General features: G+C 36.5%; 1 protein-coding gene across 3 annotated transcripts in view; it reads right to left on the bottom strand.

Moving 5' to 3' along the window:
• Positions 1-18,564, bottom strand: part of MEF2C (myocyte enhancer factor 2C) — a 165,393-nt gene extending 146,829 nt beyond the window's left edge. For 2 of the 3 annotated variants that reach the window (XM_077139174.1, XM_077139173.1), the window contains exons 1-2: positions 18,394-18,564; positions 3,095-3,190 (exon numbers count right to left, since the gene is read on the bottom strand). The gene's annotated coding sequence lies outside the window, so the exon portion shown is untranslated. Of the gene's footprint in view, positions 1-3,094; positions 3,191-4,663; positions 4,787-18,393 lie in introns of those variants that run through there. The other variant, XM_077139175.1, reaches the window with a different exon arrangement.
• Between the last annotated feature and the right edge of the window lie 4,286 nt (positions 18,565-22,850).

Below are 22,850 nucleotides of genomic sequence, written 5' to 3'. Positions count from 1 at the left end.
CCCAGTGCGCTTTTCCTGCACGCACGGAATCCGCGCTTCTCCGGCCTCAGGGCTGGAGAGCTAGGAAGGCGAGCCGAAACGCGTCTCGAGCGGTAGCTAATGTACGAAACAATAAGAATTACCGATATTTGAACTCGGCTTCATCACGGGGCCATGAACTTTCTAATCAGTTTGGAAATATTTACCGAGGCAGCAGCTTCTCGGAGAACCCCCACCCACCACCCCCTAAGCTCCATCTCTTCCGCACCTTACTGGACGTTATCCAGGTCATCAACACGTAAACCAAACCAACTTCACAAATGCATTAGGCTTCCCTATCCGATAGCTGAAGACTTCACTTATCCTGAAGAGTTTCAGCTGCACAGGAAGAAATAGAGACTGATAAGGAAGAATACTTATGTTAAGGTTTTAGCATAGTAAGTACTATTCCGTAAGAATGAAAAATTAGGTCAATATCTAGTATTCAGGAAAGGCTGCCAGGGATCGGGCACTCCCCTCCCTAGCCAATTACACCACGCCCAATAAAGCCAAGGATAACATATCAACTAATATTCAAATCATGAAAAGACAGGGTTGCAAGGCATTACAGCTATAAATCATATAAAATGTTTACCCCAAATTGAATTTTTTAATATTGCGAAGAGGGAAAATTCAGAGGAGAAATAAAAATATTGGATGTACAAGAGTAGACAATAGGGGTATACTGAAATATCTAGCTAAAGATATTTCCTCACTAAAAAAAATTTCCCTTCAGCACTATGTATTTAACCCAATGACTACTTGCATTTCCTGTTAAATTCTGCAGTATGCCTCCAGATTACTATTTTAATGCATGAAGACAGTGAGGTTCACAAAGCTTCCTGCTTTCATTTTAGGGACTACTTGATGTGAGTAACTTCTCTCAAAAGGGTGGGCTCAACATGTAGGCACCATCCCCAAGGCTTCTCATGAAAGGGGAAGGTTGATTTTACAGGCCAGTACAACAGTCTTCAGACTTCTGGCTTATCACTACTGTGAGTGTCAGCACAGTTAAGATCAATCCCTTTGCTTTCATTATAGAAAAGCATGGCAAACTGTCACAAAGCGAAAAATCAGAAATAGTACTAATTGCACATTGGTATCTACAATATTTTTTTGCCTGTTCATTTTTCATCTGATAAGTTTAGTACTACAACGAATACATTTTAATAAAATGGCAGAGATAACCTGTATAAGGTTTTCATTCAAGGTATAACTTCCAAAAAAATCCAAATATTTAAAGGCACACAGGCATTTTTGAATACTAGGATACTGTCTACATATGGTGGTATAAATGGAATTAAATTAATTTTTTCCAGTTTCACAAAGGCCCTGACAAAAGCAAAACATTTTCAGGGCTATCTAAGTTTATTGCCATAATGCCTGAAATTAATGTTACCAATTTTAACAGCCTAATTTACATGAATAAATAGATACAGTCAATACGTGACTATCAACCATGTAATTTTTGATGGATTATAGAGCGTATTTCTATTTGCCACTATACACTTCAGTTTTAGAATTGTTTTCCTTCAAAGAGAAACTGTTTTCTCTTGCCTTATAACATATTTTAAGAATTAACTTAATAATAAACATTATAATAAACCTATAGTTATCAATGATAGTGCAAACACTCAAAAGCATATATAACCCCAAACTGAACAATTTGAAAATTATTTGGATCTGTGATCTATCACAGTTGGTCCCGAGCATATTTAGCTTCTTAATTTTGTGTGACCTAAGGTAATATTAACATTAGTTTCCCTCCCATGAGCCTGTATAGTTGAGGTAGAAAAGATGTTGCTCAGAAATATACAATAGAAAATCACTTGAGTTTTAAAATTATTCATGAATAATCTACCTAGTGGTTATTCTAAGGCTGTGCTTTGTATTCTTTTTAAAGATACTTCTGGACTTTTTTTCTTTCTTTTCTTTTCACCAGAGTAACCCTGATCCTTGCCACTTAATGGTACTTAGCTAGAATCAAAATTTTTCCCTTGCTAGGTGTTAGGAGAACCTGGATTTTCTGTCTAGTTCAAGACTTGTGTTTAATTAATGGGTGTGTCCTTTCTGGGCTTCAGTTTGCGTATGTGTAAAATGAACTCTTCAATATATTCCACTTCTATGATTGGAAAATAGAAAATCCTTACACCCTTTAAACCGAATGAAAGCCTGTGGTCTTTCTGGTTAACGAAAGGTGGCACTTCCTGTAAGAGAAAATGATGTCTGGGACTTCAATCACCAAATATTTCCTTCATTAATACTTATCATAAATGCTTTTATTATAAATAAAAGTAAGTGCACATTAACTTGTTTTCCCTCCAAAAGCATTATATTTAGCATATATTTAATTGAAGTGCCACAAAAGTTACAGAGAGCATGATGCTTAGGATTTTAACTTAAGGAAAGCTAATTTCCAATTTCTGTTCAGAGTTGCATACCATCTTACTCCACCCTTCTCTCTTCACCATCACTTCCCTACATTAAAGCAGCAGTCTACTAAAGGCCTGTGCACTGGGTCTGCCTGCTTTTAAGCTTGGCCCACGCTGGGTGTAGCTCTTGAAGTGAGCTTTAAAAAATTATTTTAAAGTGAGCTAGGGCGGTTGCCACAGCAACCCACCCTGAGATGAAGAAAGGCTATAGATTAATCTACCCCTCAAGATTATTCAACTGTATAGTATTTGTTCTTTAGCCAGAATACTTTCAACACATACACAATAATTGAATGTAGAAGTTCAGAAAAATATAAAAAGTAGGAAGAAACAAGTTCTAATAGAAATAAGCATATTTTATATAGTTCTTGGAGTTCTAGTATAGCTGATATACATAACTTGCCATGAAACGGATTAATTGTAAAAGATATTTGCAAAGGTAGGCCCTGAAAAGTGACAGGCAAGCTTCAAACAAAAATGGTATGCATTGCTAAAATGTTATAATAGAAAGCATATAATGGTTATATAACTCTATCACTGTTATAAATGTCTATGCTATAAATATCTAATGACAGAGAGTTTGGCAGTTTTATTTTTATGAATTAACTTTGTGGTAGATGATAAAATAGATGTTAGGCACTCACCACATACACTTCTTTACTACACAGTCATTTGCCTTCCATTCTTTACTTCATCTCTTCATAGAAGTTACTTCACAGTTTGCAACTCTTCGTTGGCACCTTAAAATGTGTGAGTACAAAAAGGTATATAAAGGTATATAATCGTTTCTTTAAAAAATGTTGACATTAAACTACATTTAAAGATACTTATTTCTAAAATGTCTGAACTGACATAACATTAATGTTAATTCCGATTTTAAACCAAACCAATGTGTGAATGTAATAGATTTTCAATGATCCTTGACTGTGATTATACTTATAGCTGTTAATATAAAGTGTCAAATATGCATGTTTCCAAAATTCACTAGGTATAGCTTTAGCCCATGCAGAATATACACCATATGGACTGTCGGTAATAGAGAAATCTGCACTATACAAAGGATATGTGTTATTCCAATACAAGATTTAATCATATCCTTTGTCTCATGTCTAAAGATTGTATATTTATCTTTATAATTGTATCTTTAATTTTATATCTGGTGAAGAAATACAAGAGAAAAACAAAATGCATCATATCCTGAGCAGCACAATTTGTCAAATTAGGAAATATTTGCATGCAACTAAAGTTGCTGAAAGGGCTTACTTTGTTCATTGCCTAAAAGCCAATTTTGGTACTTTGGGATTACTGCTGTGGATTCAGGGCTGTTCATGAATTCTATTACCAATGATGGCCTTATCTTTTCAAGGAGCGTTTAACTGCATAGAGCACAGACAAACACTTCTGTGTTCTAATCGCTGAGACTAACTTTCCATGATTTTAAGCACACAGATGAATCTTTCTGTGGCTTCAGCCTGGGTCTAGTCCCAGAAAGAGAACCAGCCTTGAGATGTTTCAGACTGTGATGGTCAATATCCATTTTCCCATTTGTTTTAGCAGTAGGTCTTTTCATAGTGAAGGGTTATTAAGATTCATAAAGCCTCTATTTTTGGGTCGACGACTTTAAGATTTATTTTTAAGTTTCCTCAGCGTCAAGGAGGAAAAACTTTTGGTCAGTTTTATTCTAGGGGCCTTAGTTGAGTTTCATCTTTTGGAGTCAGGCCCACACTGCGTTAGTCTAAACTTAGATTACTGGTCACCACTACCTGGTAACCTGGTGAATTCTCTTCCCAGTAGTGCCTGGTTTTACAGTCTACCAAATGGGAATCATTAATACATGCCTCCCCTAGGGCCTTTTCACCTTACAGAAATGCAATCTGCATGAAATAGTATCTGAAAGATACTTTAAAAATGCCGCCGCAAACGATCATACATTTTTTCCCCCTTGTCCTGCATCGATATGGCCAAATAAGGCTTGATCAGTAATTTGCTGGTGAGTGTGTGGCTGATTAGTAAAGCATCCATAGGCATGACCAAATTTAATGGGACTTTATTACTTATGAGATTGTTAAACGTTCATTAGAACACTCAATTCTATTCAATTTCTTGAAATACCACAGACAACTTCATCTCAAAGAATTGATTTTCACACCCCCCTTCTAACCCGTTACTTCTAGATACTTCGTGTGCGCCCCGTAATTTTTAAAGCTCTTTACCTAGGGTAGGGGCTGGGTGGGGGTTGGAAATCCCTTCCTGCGTTGTGGTGCCTACTCCTTTGTCTGGGAAGCAAAGGGTTGGGATTTCGTCCGCAGGGGCCTCTAAGACGCAGACCAGGCACGCCTGTGGTTTCGGCAGCTCACTCCGCTAAGTTACTGACTGCGGGCAGCAGCGACCCCTCCGAAAGCTCTGCGTGGCAAGTGACTCCGCGCCGGCGGGGCGTTCGGCGGAGGCTCGCCCCACAGCCGCACGCCAGCCACTTACTGTCGGCCCTCCCCTCCAACACTGCTCTCGCCACCTACATACTCCTTTCTCCGCTGGTCTCCACGTTCCTCCACCCACTCTGCTCGGGGTGGATGGAGCCGAGCAGGCGGGGACTCTCTCCCGGGAGTGTTTCTAGAGCTCGGAGGCAGCTGGTGGGGGGTGAGTGCGCCACGTGCGTGCGCCGCGGGCGAGAGGAAGGCGGGCTCGCCGCCCTGCCGGGGGCCTGCGGGGCTCGGGAACGCGCAGGGGCCCGCGGGACAGCCCTGGCGCGGGGGCTGGGGCTCGGGAGGTGGCGAGTTGGGTCTAGAGGGTGGATGTCAGGGCCTGGGGGAAAGCCGCTGGTGGCTTGTTTTTGAAGAGGCTGCGTGGTGGGGACTGGGGAACGAAGGAGGGCGTAACGGCGGTGGGTGGGCTGTGGGAATGGGGCGGTGGCGCTGCCGGGGGACTCGCCCGGCTGTTCTTAGGACTGTTTTCTCCTAGCTTGGCAAGAGAACGACGACCCCCTAGAGCTGGGGTCATCCCCGAGCGACCCACGTAGGCATTACGACCAAGTAAAAAGACCCATCCACGCCCAGAGCACAAAGCGCTGGCACGCGGTCCGCATCCCGCGGCGCGGGGCTGCTCCGAGGGCTCAGCGTTTTCCGCAAGGCGGGGAGCGCCAGAGTGGCTCGGACACGGCCAGCCGCCGTGCCGGTCCCTCGCCAGCCAGCCTTGGCTTATTATCTCATACATCAATGGGGAAGGTCAGGGTCCCAGAATTGCATTTTATAATCCAGGCTCTCAGACTCTCCAGGATTATTGGAAAAAAAAAAACCCCCAAGAACAAAAAACAAAGTCAACCTCTGGCTTTAGCAGTTAAACTGCGACGGTGGGATGTGCTAGCCTTGGCTAGGGGAAAGGTCACAAACTAAATGGAGAAGTGGGATACCAGGAAAAACTACAACAAAAACCCCCTTCCTTTCTCCTTCCATCGCATCCCTTTATTTGGTATAATCTCTTGCAGAAGTGGCATAATGAAATGCAAGATGCCTGTGCTGATACCAAGAGCGCCAAGTATGGTGGGAAGATCAGTGCTCCAAAGGCACGTGCATTAGTCAAGTGTGTAAAAATGTTTTAAAGTTAGCGTTGATGAGAGTTATAAGCTGCTACCAACAGTGGTAGCCACTGGCCACATGTGGCTAATTAAATTGAAATCACTTAAAAAAAATAAAATTAAAAATTCAGTTTCTCAATCCCACGTGCACATTTCAAGTACTCCATACCATATGTCACTAGTGGTACCTTCTGGACAAGGAGATTGGGCAAGGAGATGTAGAAGATTTCCATCAGTGCAGAAAGTTTTATTGGAGAGTGCGTCGATGGAACCTTTAATGAATGCTGGTAATAAATAAATAGACAAAAGGACCAAACTACTACGTGATTGATACCAGCCAAAGTTCGGGACATTCTCAGCAGTTCCATTACTTGGCATTAGTGTGAAAAATTTTACGAGTCAGAATTTCAGCATCTTTGTGCTGAAAGAGATTGTGAGGAACACCTACTTTTTTTACAGGAAAGGAAGTTAGGCGGAATGAAGTTATGTGATGAACTCCAGAATTTTGTCACGAATTTGGAGAAAGGGTCAGTTCTCCTGACCCTCCTAGCCTGGATTTGGCTAGGCAAATTCACTCTAAGAAAAAGTGACCAGACAGAAGATTTTAGGCAGGAATACTCTTTAACAAGAGAAAATACTTCTAAACAATTCCTCCAGGAAGAAATCCCAATTAATCAAGGATAAAGTACATAAAGACTAATAGTCTCTGAAATTAAAAATGTAATATTTATAATCTCATAGAAAGAGATAATGCCTTTTCTAAGCAACTAAAGAGCAAAACACTGTGCTTATACTAAAACAAAACAAAACAAAACCTGGAGAAATAGGATTATCCTTTCAAGAGAGAAGCTAAGCACACTCTTAGGGCCTGGGGGTGGGGTGGGAGGGAAGGGGTAACATAAGGTAAGAATTTTAGTAAAATATAATCGTCGTCAAATTCGATAAGGGTATCATCAATTACATTGATTTTGTGTTAGGCTGATAAAAGTAGGGTGGCATTTGATCAGAAATGTTAATAACATGAACAAAATTATAAATTACACTATCTGAGGTATATATAAGGCAATAGAATACTTCATAGAGAGTTGTATAAGGAATAAGCTTTCATATATATATATATATATATATATATATATATGCACTCTTTATCTATTCATATACATGCTATTTTTTTTGCTACAGATGTAATTATTTATCCCTTCTACTACTTATTGTTAATTGGGAGTGGAATGTTGGTATTAATTTGCCATTTATGATTATTGTCTTTTAATATAACCCTTAGTGAAGGACCCCTAGATGTCTAGATAAGAGTACTCATAAATGATGAATAATTTAAAAATAACAGCAATAATAAAACATTTTTAAATGCTTAGACTTCTGAACTGATCCATATTTGGATTATTGTCTTTATTTCTTGAGTTAATTTACCATCTCCATGTGGTTCATGCTAGAAAGGCTTCTGCCCATTTTCCCTGTGATCTAATAACCCAAAAGGAAATGTTTCAGTTTTTCAGGTGCTTGCAGATGTGCTAGAGGGTTTCAACCTCTCCCGGATTGGCTACTGAAAAGGCTGGTTTAACTTGGAAGAGACTGTATAACCAAAGCCAACTGGCAACATTGCTTGGTGACTAATGTTGCACAAGCTACTGAAACTTTCTGAGCTTTAGTTTCCTCATCTATAACATGAGGAAACCTTAATGTACTGATCTTGAAACTTTATGAAGATTAAATGAACTACCCAGGGCTGGTAAAGTGGTAAGCAGCAATAAAAATTAAGATTTCTACTTCTACACCATTAATTTCCATAGTCGCAAACACTGGAGGCTGTCACAGCAGAAAGAAGTAGGTCTTCGGAGGTGGAAATTGGTTTGGAATGAGAACTGTTCTTAAATTTTTTACCTTCAAAAGGTAGAGAGCGCTTGAAGTCCTAAACTGCAATGACTCAGTGGAATAGGTTGCATTGTTTCCTTTTTGCAGTTATAAGTCCCTGTAGAATACTTTCAGTCCTCCTTTGCCTTTTGGGGGAGGGTGCTTCCTTATATTTATTAGCTTTTGGTTGTTGAAAAGGCACTGGAAACTTCAAGCTCATCTCCTTTTCACCCTGGTTGACCTTTGGAATGCTGTTGTCGGCCAAGAAGATATTGATATCTTCAGTCTGCTGCTGGCTTGAATTCCATAAGGGCAGAGCTTGCTCAGATTGTCTCCTGATGTCATTCCAAATGTCTGTTGGCCATCTATGGCAGCTGGGCAGGGCAGAGGACTGCAGGGAAAGGGGAACCCGTGGAATGCCTAATGGAGCCTTCTGTTCAAGAGAAACCAAGTAGTTCCCTGCTGGACTCATAATGACCATTACCGCTATGTCTAGGGGATGGTTCATCATTTTTTGAAAAAGAGAAGCGACAGACATTTGCATATTTGGCTTTAATAAAGTCCCATTTGGGATGTTTATGATTCCTATTGATTTCACAGTTGGTATAAAAATGTATTATGGGGAAAAAATGGACTCAGAAAAAAATGAAAACTTTGTATCTTGGATTCATGCTAAATCTCATTAAAAACACTAAGTTAAGACAAAAGGGATCTGGAAAGAGGAGGAATGAATTTACTATGCTGCAAAATATACCTCGTTTCCACCTTCTTTGTAGGTAATTTTCCAAATGCCTGTATTCTACTTAATTGAGAGCTTATAAAATTATTTCTTAAATAATTAATTTATAACCTAAAATTATGAATAAAGCAAAAATAAATATAACTTTTTAAAGAAGTTAACCTCGTGTAGATTTATATGTTTCTAATACATCTAGTTTTATACAGATTTAAAAATAATACATAGTTATATCCATATTCTAATTTACTAGGCGGAGAAAGAATTAATTTTCATTGTTTGTGATGAAGTCTCACAAACTCATTTTGGGATATGGTGAAAATTAAAAGGAAAATGCAAATAAACTTTTTAAGTTTAAGTAAATGATTAAAACCAATTTATTTCACCAGAGTCTGCTAGATCATGAATCAAAGACACAAAATCAGAGAGGCCTGATTTCCTACATACTAATTTCTTTAAGTGAAATTTCTGGTATAACTATTTTCCATATTACTAAATTTGATGTTATTTGTTATATTTGGAGTATATGTGCATAAACGATGCCATCTTATTAGAATGTGCATTGGCTTAAGTTCTGAATGCCTAATGCTTAATGACCACCTACTGTTTGTCAAACTCTGTATTAACTGCTTTATAAGCCTTCTTTCTTTTTGTCCAGAGCATAACCTTCAAAATAGGTACTTCATCTATTATTATTTCCACCTTACAGAATTTAAAAACTAAAGCGAAAAGAGGTTATATTACTGTCACCATGGTGCCATGCTGCTTTCTTGTACTCACAACATTTGCTTACATTATAGTGATGATGATGATTTTTTTCCTCCAGAAAATATTTCAGTAATATGTGTCTAAAAACATGTCATCCTCTTTCAGGTAAACACTTCTGGAGTTGCTTACTTCAGTGAGGTTGTCCTTTGCTCAAGTTTATTTAGAAATCTTTAGGACGTTGCTATACAGTCTTAAGAACTATCTGATTGTTGGCAAATTACTAACAGGGTGAACTTGTGGCCAAAAGAAAATCTAAACCAAATGTATGAACACAGTGCTTGATGAAATCTAAGGTGTGTTGATAAAGCACTGGGTTATTTGACATTTGGCTTTACAAATGGACTCTAATTGCAGATACAAAAGAAGAATTTCAGGGATATCCTTGATATGAGTTCGTAGACTTTAAGGAGACAGTTTTGGAGAGTAACACTCATAGAGGGCTGATAATTTTTTTGAAAATCAGTTTAACTAGATAATGATGAATTACATGTCAGGTCTGAACAGTATGGAAAATATCCTTTTCAAAGAGTATACAGCAGGCAGTGAACGTTGAACCAGAGGCCTTGGATTAGAATCCAGGCCCCACCATTTAATAACCATTTTGCCTTCATTTTCTGTACGTCCCTTCTGTAAGATGTGGGGAAGGTGAGGAGACCTACTCATGATGATAATATTCCTAAGAGAAGGGCAAGAAATTGTACTTTTACAGTCAGTTAGTGCTGGGCATACAGAGAGTGCTCAATAAATGTTAGCTATCCTTATATTCTTTTCATTTCAAGGAGTGTCCTATATTCCTGAAAAAGTCTCAATTTCTTATTTAATGATATTTTAGAAAATGTTTTCTATCACCTTTCCTGTTTCAAAGCAGTTTTTATTTCGTGATAGAACGTTTGATATTTGAAATATACAACTTGTACGATAGACTGTTGATTAAAAATTCAAACAGTATACCAAGAAATCTTGCACTTTTGTTTCGCCACTTTTAAAGTATCCTTGTCGGTGCTCGGTATAAAATTGTTTTCAGAGTAATTTTGTAAAATATTTATATTGGATTTTATCAGATTTATGAGAATAAATAAGCCCAGAATCAGGCTCCAAAATGTTATTTTCAGTTACCCGAGATGTCCTCTAAATTATTTTTTTATTACACAGGCCTACACTTAAATTTTGGGAACCTTAATTAAATATGTAGAATTAGTGTTTTCCTATTAAATTTGAATTTTTTAAAACCCCTTTTAAATCCGTGATATTATCTGTGTGGTATGGGTAAATAGCAGAGGTGACTTTTCTTTGCGTCACCCTCTTCCAGATACTCAACCTTCAACTTGCCCCAGCAGGCTCCGCTCACCCAGCAGCAATTTCTAAAATCAAGAATAGCTCTTTATTGAGTGCCTCTGTCTCGTCAAGGCCTTCCACCGATGTGACCCACAGGGTCCTTTCATTCCTCAGAAGCCCTGTTATGTTCCAGAATTCTCTTGGACAGTGTTCTATCAGAGGAGCCAGCCACTCCAACAACCTAATTAATGCGCAGTACCAGTGTGGCACTTCTTTAAATGAACCTCTCTTTAAAAGTTTTCTGAAAAAAGAATTCCTAATCCAAAGGAGCACGCATGAATATACAAATTCCAGGTCTTGGTGTGTTGGTCAGTTCGCAAACAGGGAGGAGACCAGCAGGTCTCAGGTCACTCCTACCAACAGCTGCTTCCTTTGCTGCACATAGCTGAGCCCTGGGTGCAAGTGTATGGGAAGCCTGGCTCTTAATTGAAGAAGGACTTTTATTGTTTTCCAGAAAGTTGAGACTGGGAGATGAACGCTCTAGCAGTAAAATATAATGACGCTCCTGGAAAGTTTGCATAGGTTTTTTTTTTTTCCCCCTCTGGTTTTATTTTGTACATTTTAACATCTGTTGCTTGAGTCCCCTTCTCTAGTCCCTCTTTGCATATGAGGCATTCGTGGTCCTTGTGCCACAGCTACTTGTGTCATGCAGACTTATCTGGTGTGCACTCCTTCCTGTCCCTCAAAAGTCACCAGAGGTGTAATTAGTGACTGTTTCACCAGAAATGTTTTGAAGGGGTTCTAAGAATACTGTGAAGAGAAGAGGTGCTGCTTCCTGGACGAATGGATGAATTTGAAAGACCCAGGGAGGGTATTCTGCCCTTGACCTTCTCTCTGAAATCATGAGTAGAGCATCTTCCTTTGTGCAGAATTTGGGCAAATAAATTAAATATTTCCCAATTTTGTATAGCTTTAAACCTATAAATGTAGAGCACCCATATCAAATTGAATGTATTTTGTATTAAAAATCATTACTCTGAAGAGATTCGGAAATGAAGAATTATGATTCTAAGTAAAATATTCTGAATACTACTTAACAAGAGCTAATTATAAAAATCCTAGAACTTTCCCCTTCCTTTTGACCCCTCCAGCAACTATTAGCTTGTTTTTTAACTAGCTAATAAATAGGTATATTTTTTTCCATTTCCTCCCTTCCTCCCTCCCTCCTTCTTTCTTTTCCTTCCTTTCCTGTTCCTTCTCTTCAGATTTTCATTTGTAAACTCTATAAAGCAATATACACCACCACACACACACAGCTGGCTGGTTATTTACATTAATGGATCAGATTTTTTAATTGTTTCAGAAAGTTGCATTTTCTGTCTCAGAACCATAGGATATTATTAATGATTTTTTCTTTTTATCTGAGTCACTTGAAAAAGTGTGACTAACCAAGGAAAATGTTTCTAAACAATTGTGCAGTTGTAAACAATATGGTCATAGAGGAATTTCTATGACTATTTTTATTATTAATCACTGTATCTACTCTTTGCATGCAATGATGATTAACTCCCAATGAATAAGGCGTGTGCTTATGCTATTTATCTTGTATTTATAAAGGAATTATGTTGATCCAACCACACACTCACCTCACCCCTACATAGCTGTGAGATTGTAGTCTGCATAGCCTACACATTTGACCACAAAATAACCTACCCACAGTAGAAACAAACCTGTGGTCTCCCTTATGCTATTGCTAGGCTGTAACCTCTTCAGCTCTCTAGGTTATTGATGATTCATTGAATATTCTAAAACTTTGAGAATGTGCATTCATACATAAATACTTCTCATGATAAGTACTGCCCATGTTATTTTAAATATGATATTCCTTAAGATTCAGTAAAAGCCGCTTTTTGTATTTTAGGTGGCTTTATTCAGTTCCCTACACTAAAGTAGAACTTGGGTATAATTTTGGCATTTTACTAGTATTGTCTGAGTTTATCATCTGCCAATCCACATAAAAGGAATTAATATAAGTGAGCTCCTTCACGAAAATTATATGAGATAATAAATAGAAACGGGCACATAATGGTGTAGTTGTGCTCTTAGGCTTGCTTTGGTCTCTCAGGACCTGAGATCGCAAAGTCCCAGTTTTCATGCTAGTGTGGAGAAGGAGAAGTGCTCTGTTCAAGAAGAGACTGCTCTTGAGGACGGGGAAAATCTGTCATGGAGGATGTTTATCAGAATGCCTGAAAATTACCCAGTGTTCATGCTAAAATAGAGACTTCTAGGTCCCAACTAGATTATGACCACTTACTGGGTCATAATCTCAAGAATCTGCATTTTAACAAACTAAAATGTTTCTTCTGTACATGAGTATTTGCAAGCCACTGCCTTAGGATAAGGAGAAGCATGAGATCTGCAGTTCTTTTAAAACTGTAACCTACAGTTCTCCCCATTGCTCGTTCCTGTTCTCTCAACTGATCTTATCGCTGTACGGCATTTTTAAATGAGTGAATGCCTTTTGGAATAGCCAGAATAAGTGTTCAAAATAGGAATTTTTCCATTGCCTGTGTTGGTTCAAATTTTAAATAAAAAAAGACAGGTCACATATATTTTGACCATTTAATTAGAAAACTTTTTAGTATAATCCTTAATCTTTACTTCACTGGCAGAAGCCTTTCTCTTTTCTGGGATGGGTTATGTTCTTGGGATCCCAGTGATTCAGCAAAACCTATAAAATGACTTTCATATCCAGGGACCTCTACTGTTAGTGATAACTGATTCTGTAAGCTGCTTATGAGTCTGGATTACTTGCAACTAGCATGGACCCTCAGTACTAGTTCTGATCATTGGAGCAATGTGGCTTCTTAGTAAGGAGACTTTCAATGAATTCAAATGTTCTTTATGATCACAGTAATTAATTACCTCTGTCTGCTGAGCAATCACGATGGGCCTCTACAACGTGATTGGGAAATTGTATTCCCAGCCCTTTGACCTCCCTGGGGACGCCCCTGCTGCCCATAACTTCTTTTGGATCTAGATATTTTTAACACTTCAGGATAGGTGTTCTCGAGTGCTCCCGATTCTTGTTCCAATGTTTTTCTGACGTGAACAAACATCTTCTCATGCTGCTGTATGTGCTCAGTAATTTTTAACCCTTTGAAAATTTCTCCCCTTTTACAAATCGAAAATTATTAAATGACCGTTAAATCTTTTCTGTCAACTCAGCCTTATACTTCTTACATAAAAGTTTGGAACTGTGTGTGATAATATAATTCTGAGAGTAAGAACTTTCATGTTTTGTTACCAGGCACGTAAGTAGAAAAAATATGACCAGTTGGTCACCGTAATATATTGCAGGGTGCTTCCATTCTGTCCGCTGATTTCACAGGCCAGGTACTGGTGCCAGTTTTAATTATTTGGCGTGCCTCCATGCTAGGCTACTTATACCAATAGGGAGAGGGCAGGGGGCGCCATTGCAAGCCGGGACCCACTATCAGCGTCCAGAATCCCTTTGGGTCTTCCTCACGTGAAGCAAAGAGAAGGCCCCCATCTTCTATTGGATGGCCAAAGTTTCCATTCCTGTGATTTGCGCATTAGCAAGCAAAATGTCTCAAATAGCAGATCGCCTCACAGACAGTAAAGTGACTTGCTTCCAGCCACAAAATTACCTAACAGTGGAATTGAGACTATAGTTCAGATCTTCCTACTTCTGCTTTGGTGCTCTTTGGACAGAACTCTTCAGCTCTAAAGAGAACTGTCTTTTAAAAGCAGATGAGGGCCAAGCGCCTCACTTTCATGAAAGCCACTTTGATTCACAGCAGTGATTGGGCTTATTTGAAGGTCTATGATTTGGCATAGTTTGCTTTGACACCGCTATCTTTCACATTGTTAGAAATGGATATTATTTACTCATTCTTTTGCTTGCATTTTGCATATTGTTATTACGTATCATTAAGTGGTTTGCTGATTAATGACTAGCGTTGATTTGGATTAAATGTAATGGAATAAGCAAATGCAATTGTCAATTTAGATATATAATTTAGTTATTAAATGGTGGTGTTAATCATAGAACCCTTAGGGATTTAATGTGGTTATTTTAGACCAATCCTTTCCAGGGAAACCTTGGCCACAATTTCCTTCCATATCGTATATCAAAATTTTAACACCCTCCCTGCTCTTTTGTCTAATTCATTTGCATGTCTGTATTTTAAAGCTAACACTTCTCACAGACAATTACTGCTCCAAAGCCGGGGGTTAAAATAAATTCTTTTATGTTTAGAATATGGTAGATTTCACCTAAACAATTTCTTTTCTGGAGGGCCAGATGAAGAGAATTAAATCTTTGGCTTGAAAATTAGTATTTCCGTCACCTTGATTGGATCAGGATATTGTACAATATATCAATCACTTTATATAAATGTAAAATATTTATTAACATATTAGTAATTACCTTAATTAATATAAATCTTAATATTTATATTAATAAAGAAATATCTTAATATTGGTAAAGGATCATTAAAGCATAGATACTTCAATGTGTTTGTGTTTTTCATTAGAACTACATTTTAATATACTCTTATAAAAATGTGTATTTCTCTAATAAGGTATAAATTTTGATGACTGAGAATAGGTTCTCCAAAGGAATGTAACTCAAATTAAATTTTTGTGTGATCTTTCTACCTTATAGATTTAGTGTCCATGTGTTTAAAGTCTAATGGGAAAATCATTGGATATGAATTTGGGATTTCACTCCATCTACCTGCCCACCCTTTGGTAAATCTTAATCTAGTGCTTCAGTCTCATTTTCTTTAAAATGGGAGGTTGACCTAACTGAGCTATAAAGCCTCCATTCCACAAACCTTAAAAGATTTCATGAGGTCTGAGGAAGGTTTGATTAAAAGAGGTGTGCGGGCAGTATTACCTGGCTGGCCCAGTATTTTCATGGATGCATATTTGTTGAACACCCCTGGAAGTTTGCTAAGGGAATGAACTCTGTAAACGTGTGATATGGACATCCAGAGAAGAGGGATAAATGAGAAAAGGAAGGAAAAATGAGTCAAAGGCAAAATAGGAAGGGTAGACAGTTGAAACGGTTTCCCTTTTACTTCTTTATAACTACAGTCTGGTTATTCCTATTTGAAAACCAGGTATTATGAACAGGGAGATGAGTAATATGTAATTTTAATCTTTACTGGGTTACATTTGGCCCCCTGACAGTCGACAGCTGTCAGTCAGGTGGTTGGTCAATGAGGAGACACACAGAAAGCTGCCAAAATATTTCTGTTTCTTTAAATACTTACAAGTAAACTATTTTAGCAAGGAACTTTGTTGCCCTGAAGTTGATAGACTGATATTCATAATATAATTTGTTGAAATTAATTGCTGGAAGATTTTCCCTATGAATATATAAGGTAAATAAAATGTTTTTCAAATGACTTTATAACATAGGAGAATTTGTTTTCCCAATATAAGTAAGTTTTCTTAAAATATGAAGAGATATTGCAAATAATGCTTGAAATGCCTGTTTTAAAATTAAATTTTTTAGGACAGATATGTGCCATAGCTATTTTAAGCAGCAATTTCTGATTAAAATAAACCATTCCCATACATTTTCATGACACAAAAGTTGAAGGTTTATTAGAAAGAAATAATAGAAAAGTTTATTACTTATTAGAAAAGACAAACATGTAGCTGTATGTCAAACTACGAGTTAAGCCTTCTTATAATAAAAGAAAAGTCAGGGAACCGTTAAAATGATTACAAATATTAGTTATTTTGAAATATTTGACCTATACCTTACTTTGTTTCTAATAGGCTCATTTACACTGAAGGAATGGACAAAGGGAGAAGCTTTTGTATTGCTTATATTTAGTGTTCATTAAAAGCAGTGCAATAATTTTTAGCTAGTGATAATGTGCATAAAACTGAAATGTACTTCCGAAGTTGACTTAAAATAAAATATGATCAATTTTATAGTGGTTAGTTATCAGCTTTAAAAGTACGTGCTCTGATTCTTTAGCAGTATAGTATTTAACAGACTAGATAAATTTATGAAATTCACCCAGTGCATGGAGTACATACTTATTCGTTAAGACACTAATGAACTTATCGAAAAAAGTCACAGCGATTCTGGCTACTCAGGTGCTAGAATCAATATCATGAAGTATGGCAAAATATCATATGAAAATAGCAGTTTGAACCACACTATAATTCTTTTTAAAAATAAAATATGCATTAATTATTTGAAGTATATTTTACATGCACTAATTCAAAATTGAAAGATTTTGATTTTAATTTTTTAATATGTGTTCCAAATATCTGTAGATATTTTGTTTAAAAATATCAGGTCTTTTGAGTTGACAGAAGATTTCTAGGAATTTTTAAAATCACATATATTTTCATAATTTTAATCAGCAATTAAGCCAGTTTAAAGAGTACGGTACTTATACATTTGTGGTATTTATGTGTCATCATTGTTTTTCAAAACTGTCTTAGATAGAGGGGTCATTAATAAAATTCAAATCTTATTTTCTCCCCACTATACAACTACCTATTAAGCATGCAGATTGAAAATTATTTATGGGATCATCAGATTAAAACAATTGTCTCAGTAGTATTAGCAATTTATATTGGTAGGAACCTTTCTCTTTTTAAGTACCAATTCTACCCCCCGCAGACCAGAAAATTGATTTTATCCATAATAATTTGTAGCATTCTCAATCAATGTATGCTGTTGTGCTTTTTACTTTCATTAGCCCATGTTGTTTGTGAATATGGAATTTGGTTATTAAAATGGTTTCATAAGTTTACTATGTATAGTCTCTAGCTTTGAGCCGCTCACTTGCTTAAATAAATGTTTTCAATTTGCTATGATACAACAATTTGTAGAGAAATCCTGTAAAGCATAGTTAAAAGAATGAGTCCTTGAAATAGAATCCCTTTTTAAAAATATGTCTTAACATGTGGTCTCGTTTTTCCATGTTTTGCATTAATTAAAATCCTATTCTTCTGAAAAAATATTTTTGCCTAAACTTTTTGAATTCACAAAGTAAGAATACCACGTATGTAAGTGTACTAATTTTGGAAATCAGTGACGTTAAAACATGCTTTAGTAGTGTCTTCTTGGTTGTTCGTTCCAAAGATTTTTCTCTAAAGAAAATCTTTTTAAACTAATGAGAACATGATGCCACTTTTAATTAGTAAATATTCTTGTGCAATACATGTTTTAAAAAATGTATTAAAATAAAGTTTATCCCATAGTCTTTCTAATCGTGCACATATAAGAAATACCAGCACATGGAATGTTTGAGAAGAGCATATACCATTTCACATTTTTATTTGGTGATTTATTGAAAAGTAGCATTTCATTCATTATGAATTATGACAGGTAAAAAAGTTTAACATGATAGTTATGTGTTCATTTAATAGTTAATATCATATATTTAATTCTTCATCTTTTAGATATTGAAGATAGTAATGAAAAATACCAAAGTCAAAAATATGATTATTTTCTTTAAAAATATATATTTTTAATCTAGAAAATTGTCAAATGGTAACAGCTCTATGTTCTACAACAGCCAAACCCATTCTTGAATTAGTTGGCTCTGATTCCAATGGTCTCATCAACTCTGATTGTAGGTACCTCAGCAGTGTCTCTTCCAAGATAACAAAATCAACTTTTAGAGATTAAAGAAAAATATTTTTTGACAATTGAAACTCACCAGTGCCTTTCTGCTTCTCCAGGAAGTTGTACCCGTCAGCACCTGCTGAGGGCTTTGTTGTTCAAACTCTGACAGGTAAAAGAATTCCTGTCGAATAAAGCCAGACCAGCTGGCTTTGAAGAGAAACCCCCCAGTTCGGGCTGCGCTTGCCTCCTCTCCTTTTCTATGAAGACCCAGGCTTTGCCCCCTTGATCGTCAAGCCGTAAGATGCGTGATCCCTATGCACAAGTGTCTGGCAGGCTGAAGTGCACCTGTCCCTGTCACTCTGGAGTAAATTTAGCTGTAAAGGTATCACTAACAACCAGACCTTTGTCAGTGCTGGCAAAAGAACACACAAGTTCCCCATTCCCCCCGCCCCTCCCCCAAACCAACAGCCCTGTGCTGCTCGTTCAAATGGAAACTCTCAAATTGGTAGCCTATCCAAAAATCATTCCTAAGAGAATGCTTTCATATGGCAAACAAGTCAGTTTCCTCATTTCACAGACTTTTTAACATTACATTTCCAAGGGTAGCCTCAGAACAGGACAAGTTTTTGTTCAATTAATTGTGGCTGGAAATTTTTTAATGGAAACATAGCACACACTTGATTCCTGGTTATTAAATTGTGTTAAGCGTTAGAGTTAAGTTTCCATTCCAAAGAACAAATCGTAGCTCATTTGTTCTTCTTTGATCCAGAGAAATATTAGAAGGTTAAAACTTATCACATAGGAGGGATTAATCATGCTACCAAAATTAGAAAGCACGTAGCTCTGAGAGACTGAGTATCAAAATGGTATGCACACAACGCGTAAACTACTGGAAACCTATGATGCCACAACAACATTTAAAATGGCAGCGAATGCCTGTGGGAACCCTTGATGCTTAGAAGCCGGCTAGAGCCACACTTGTCTTATTCTTTGATTAAGGTAAGGAGATTTATCATTTATGCAGATTTTCAGGTGATATTTTTATTGATGGTTTGAAATTCCTTTTGAAGGAAAATAGCGAGCTGGCACTGTTCATTGATATGTCTGACATAAATATAGTCTTCCAGATATATAAAGCAGCCCAAGGAGAAATGTGCTTAGCCGAAGCATTCTGAACCTCTGCCTTAATGAGCCAAAGCATTCTGAGCTACTGCCTTAACAATTACGATTTCTTAAGTGGTGTTAAAAAGAGTTGTGCGAAGTACCTGTTCTACCATATTATTGCGGTTCACAAGGGTTGGGTGTGATGAGAAAAAGAAATCTGGGTCAAAATAAAAAACTGCCTTGTAAAATAAACAAAGTTCCTATTTACTTACTAGGTATAAACAGCCACTCACCAAGCCTCATTTCTCCACAGGGCACCACTTTCAGATAAAAACATAGACTGAATGGCATCATCCAGTATCCAAGGAAACCGTGTAAGTACCTCCCTCACTGTGTACTTCTCTTATTCAGAGTTTAAAAGCTAGCTGAGTACTGAATAAGTGAGTGTTTTTATTTAATAATTATACAGGAGGTGCTTGCTAAAAAGAAACAGGTTCTTGATTGTTATGTGCGTCATAACAAAACCTTTATTTTTTTATCATATTTCATAAAATTATGTGTTAATACCAACCTCTCCATCATATCTCATTCTTAGGTACAAAACAGCTATTCAAAGTCTTAATGAACTGAGAGTTCCAAACTTTTCCCAAACCCATTAGTGTGTGACAATGTCTCAGAGGTCTTGTGCCAGGAATAGTTTCTGAATTATAGAAAAACTCTTAAAATTGTAAGAAAAAATTGCTTCAAAAATAATATTTTATTAGTAAACACTTATAGCAAATGGTTTGTCTTTAGGCTTGCCTTGAGAGCAAGTTCTCAATTAGCTGAGGGTTGATGTTGTATATTGACTTCACACACTGCAAAGGATCTTGAAAGTAAATGTGATTGCTAAGGTGCAAAAATCTGTTTGGGGAAAGACATTGGTGGTTGGCATATTCTTTTCTTTTTCTTTTGTCCTCACCAAATGCATGTACATTTCTGTAGCTGATTGCAAGGCTTTAACTCATTTTAAAGACACTATGAGATCTACTGTGCAAATTGTTCGTTTCCAAACAACATGCTATTATTCTGGAGAAAGACTCATTTCTAAAATATCTGGAGCATTCTACTAAGTATTTCCTTGCCTGGATTTTATTATCTTTTCATTCTACATTATCTATTTTTTAAATAAAATTATTTTCAACATGAAATGGTTATTCATTATTGTTTATATACTTTTTTCATAAGAATATTTAAAAATTGCTGTGTGCTCATAGAATTATGGATCTCTTTTTTTTCTTAACCATCTGGATCAGTTACATTAGCTAGTCTTTTAACTGCAAGCATAATTACCTTTCATCAAGTTTTCTAGGAGTTGCCATTTCAATGCAACTGCTTTAGCCTGTCAGTTTGGCAGGTCTTTATCTTATTTTCATTAATTTTTGTAACTCTTGTTTCTATACCTTTCCTCTGCAGCGTGAGTCCTTGCTAAGCATAAATGGCAGAGCTCATCTCATTCACAGCTTCTCTGCTGAATTAGACAGACCCTTCCATGTTCGACATTGCTAAGTGCAGGAACATATTACTTTGTCATACAATTATGTCAAACTGTATTTGTTTATGCCTCTCTATATCTCAGTCTCTTAATATATTTGCTTGAATTGAGAGATGAGACTTTATATTAGACTAAGGAATTTGCTGAGACTTTGGAAGGACCTCTGAAGACAATAGATTACCTGTTAAGAAAATCCGACAAAGTTAGTTTTTTATACCAGTTACCACTCTGGAAGTTTGGAGTTTGAGGCCTGAAGTGCTGCCTTCTAAAATAAGAACTCTGCCACATAATAAAGATTGGGTTGGTAAGATCAGAGGCAGAGCAGGATTAGAATTTATGTTCATGAAGAAAAAACATAAATTGAAGGGAAAGACTTGCTAAGTTGTAACTCACTATCTTAAGGAAATGGAGACTTTCTCTGAAATCTATTCTGCTGGTAGTTGAGAGGTAAAAGAAAATTTACATTGCATTGCTTGTGGCACAGTTTTATCTATTTATGCTAGAATATAGATGTTCCTGAAAAATCATTTAAATTTGATAGATTTAATTCAACCTCCTATACCAAAGGAAGAATAACTTTATAGAAGCAAATTGATGTATGTATATTTGAGAACTACTGCTCATTAGTGGCAGTCCCTTCAAAGTAGGCCAGCATTGTTCAATAGAACTTTCTGTGATGTTGGACACATCCTATGTTTGCACTGTCAGATACAGCAACTGCTAGCTACATGTGGCTAGTGAGCACTTGAAATGTGGCTAGTGCAACTAAGCTGAATTTAATTTGATTTTAATTAATTCAAATTTATATAGCTATCACCTTTGATCTTTCAAAGGTGATGGTGGAGTTATACAGTGAAGATAGGATTTGACAAATGAATATGAATACTAACTCATTAAAATTATGGAAATGTAACCCATGTCAAACTCTGAAATATGTTCTACAACTAATTGTGGTGCCGTGCTTTGCAATTTATTGCTTTTTTGTATATATGTTATTTTTCACAAAAAAAAGAAGGAAAAAAAGTCGATTGTGATGATAAAAAATATTTAAGCCTCCTAGCCTCTTGTATTCTGGAGCAGCTACAAGGAAAAACCTGAGAGGATCGTATGGTAGCTGATGACAAACAAACTCTGGAATCTGTCCTGTAATTACTTGTTGCAGAGTGCTTTGAAAACTATTGCTTTTTTATTTCTTTACTTTGCATATATGTTATACTACACAATAAAAAAGTTAAAAATTACATAGCTGCATATGATTAGTGACTAGCATATTGGACAGTGTAGTTCTAGTGGACAGCATTTAGAAATGTGGAGAGATTAAAATATTTGTCAATTTTATATCTTTGTCAGTTATTTCTTATATAAATATAAATGACCACTGACCAAAACTAAAATCATTATTGCCTAAAGAAGAACTGTTCTTTAGGACTGTTCCCATATTTATATAGCAAAGTTTTAAGAAATATTGTTAAATGATAGATTAAGTTTCTAAAAGTAGTAGTTTTAATTTTTGCTTTCATCAGAAATTAAAATACAGTTTGCAAAGAATTTCTGATCTTTTGGTATTCCGTCATACCATATCATTTTTTATACTTTTTAAAATATTTGAATTACCATTGCAGTGGAATTTCTTTATAACTTTTTCCCAGAGATGAATGTTTTTAATATTGTTGATGGGGAGAGATTGTTACAGCATTGCATTATAAGCCTGGTGTCACATCTTTTAAAATGACCATTATAAACAAGACCGTGTCAAAGAAAAGAAAACTCTAATGAAATTCTAACCATGGTGATAAACATTTTGAAAATTTCAGTTACAATTTCTGCAATGCATTCTTGAAAATATTCCCCCAAAGGTAAGTAGACTACAAAAACATTCACTAACCTTATTTCCCTGTTGCTGATTCTGCTCT

The sequence above is a fragment of the Tamandua tetradactyla genome, chromosome 21 (assembly GCF_023851605.1).
Source record: "Tamandua tetradactyla isolate mTamTet1 chromosome 21, mTamTet1.pri, whole genome shotgun sequence".
NCBI classification, from domain to species: domain Eukaryota; kingdom Metazoa; phylum Chordata; class Mammalia; order Pilosa; family Myrmecophagidae; genus Tamandua; species Tamandua tetradactyla.
Note: the sequence above shows the minus strand (reverse complement) of the source record. Positions and strands in the feature narration are given on the sequence as shown.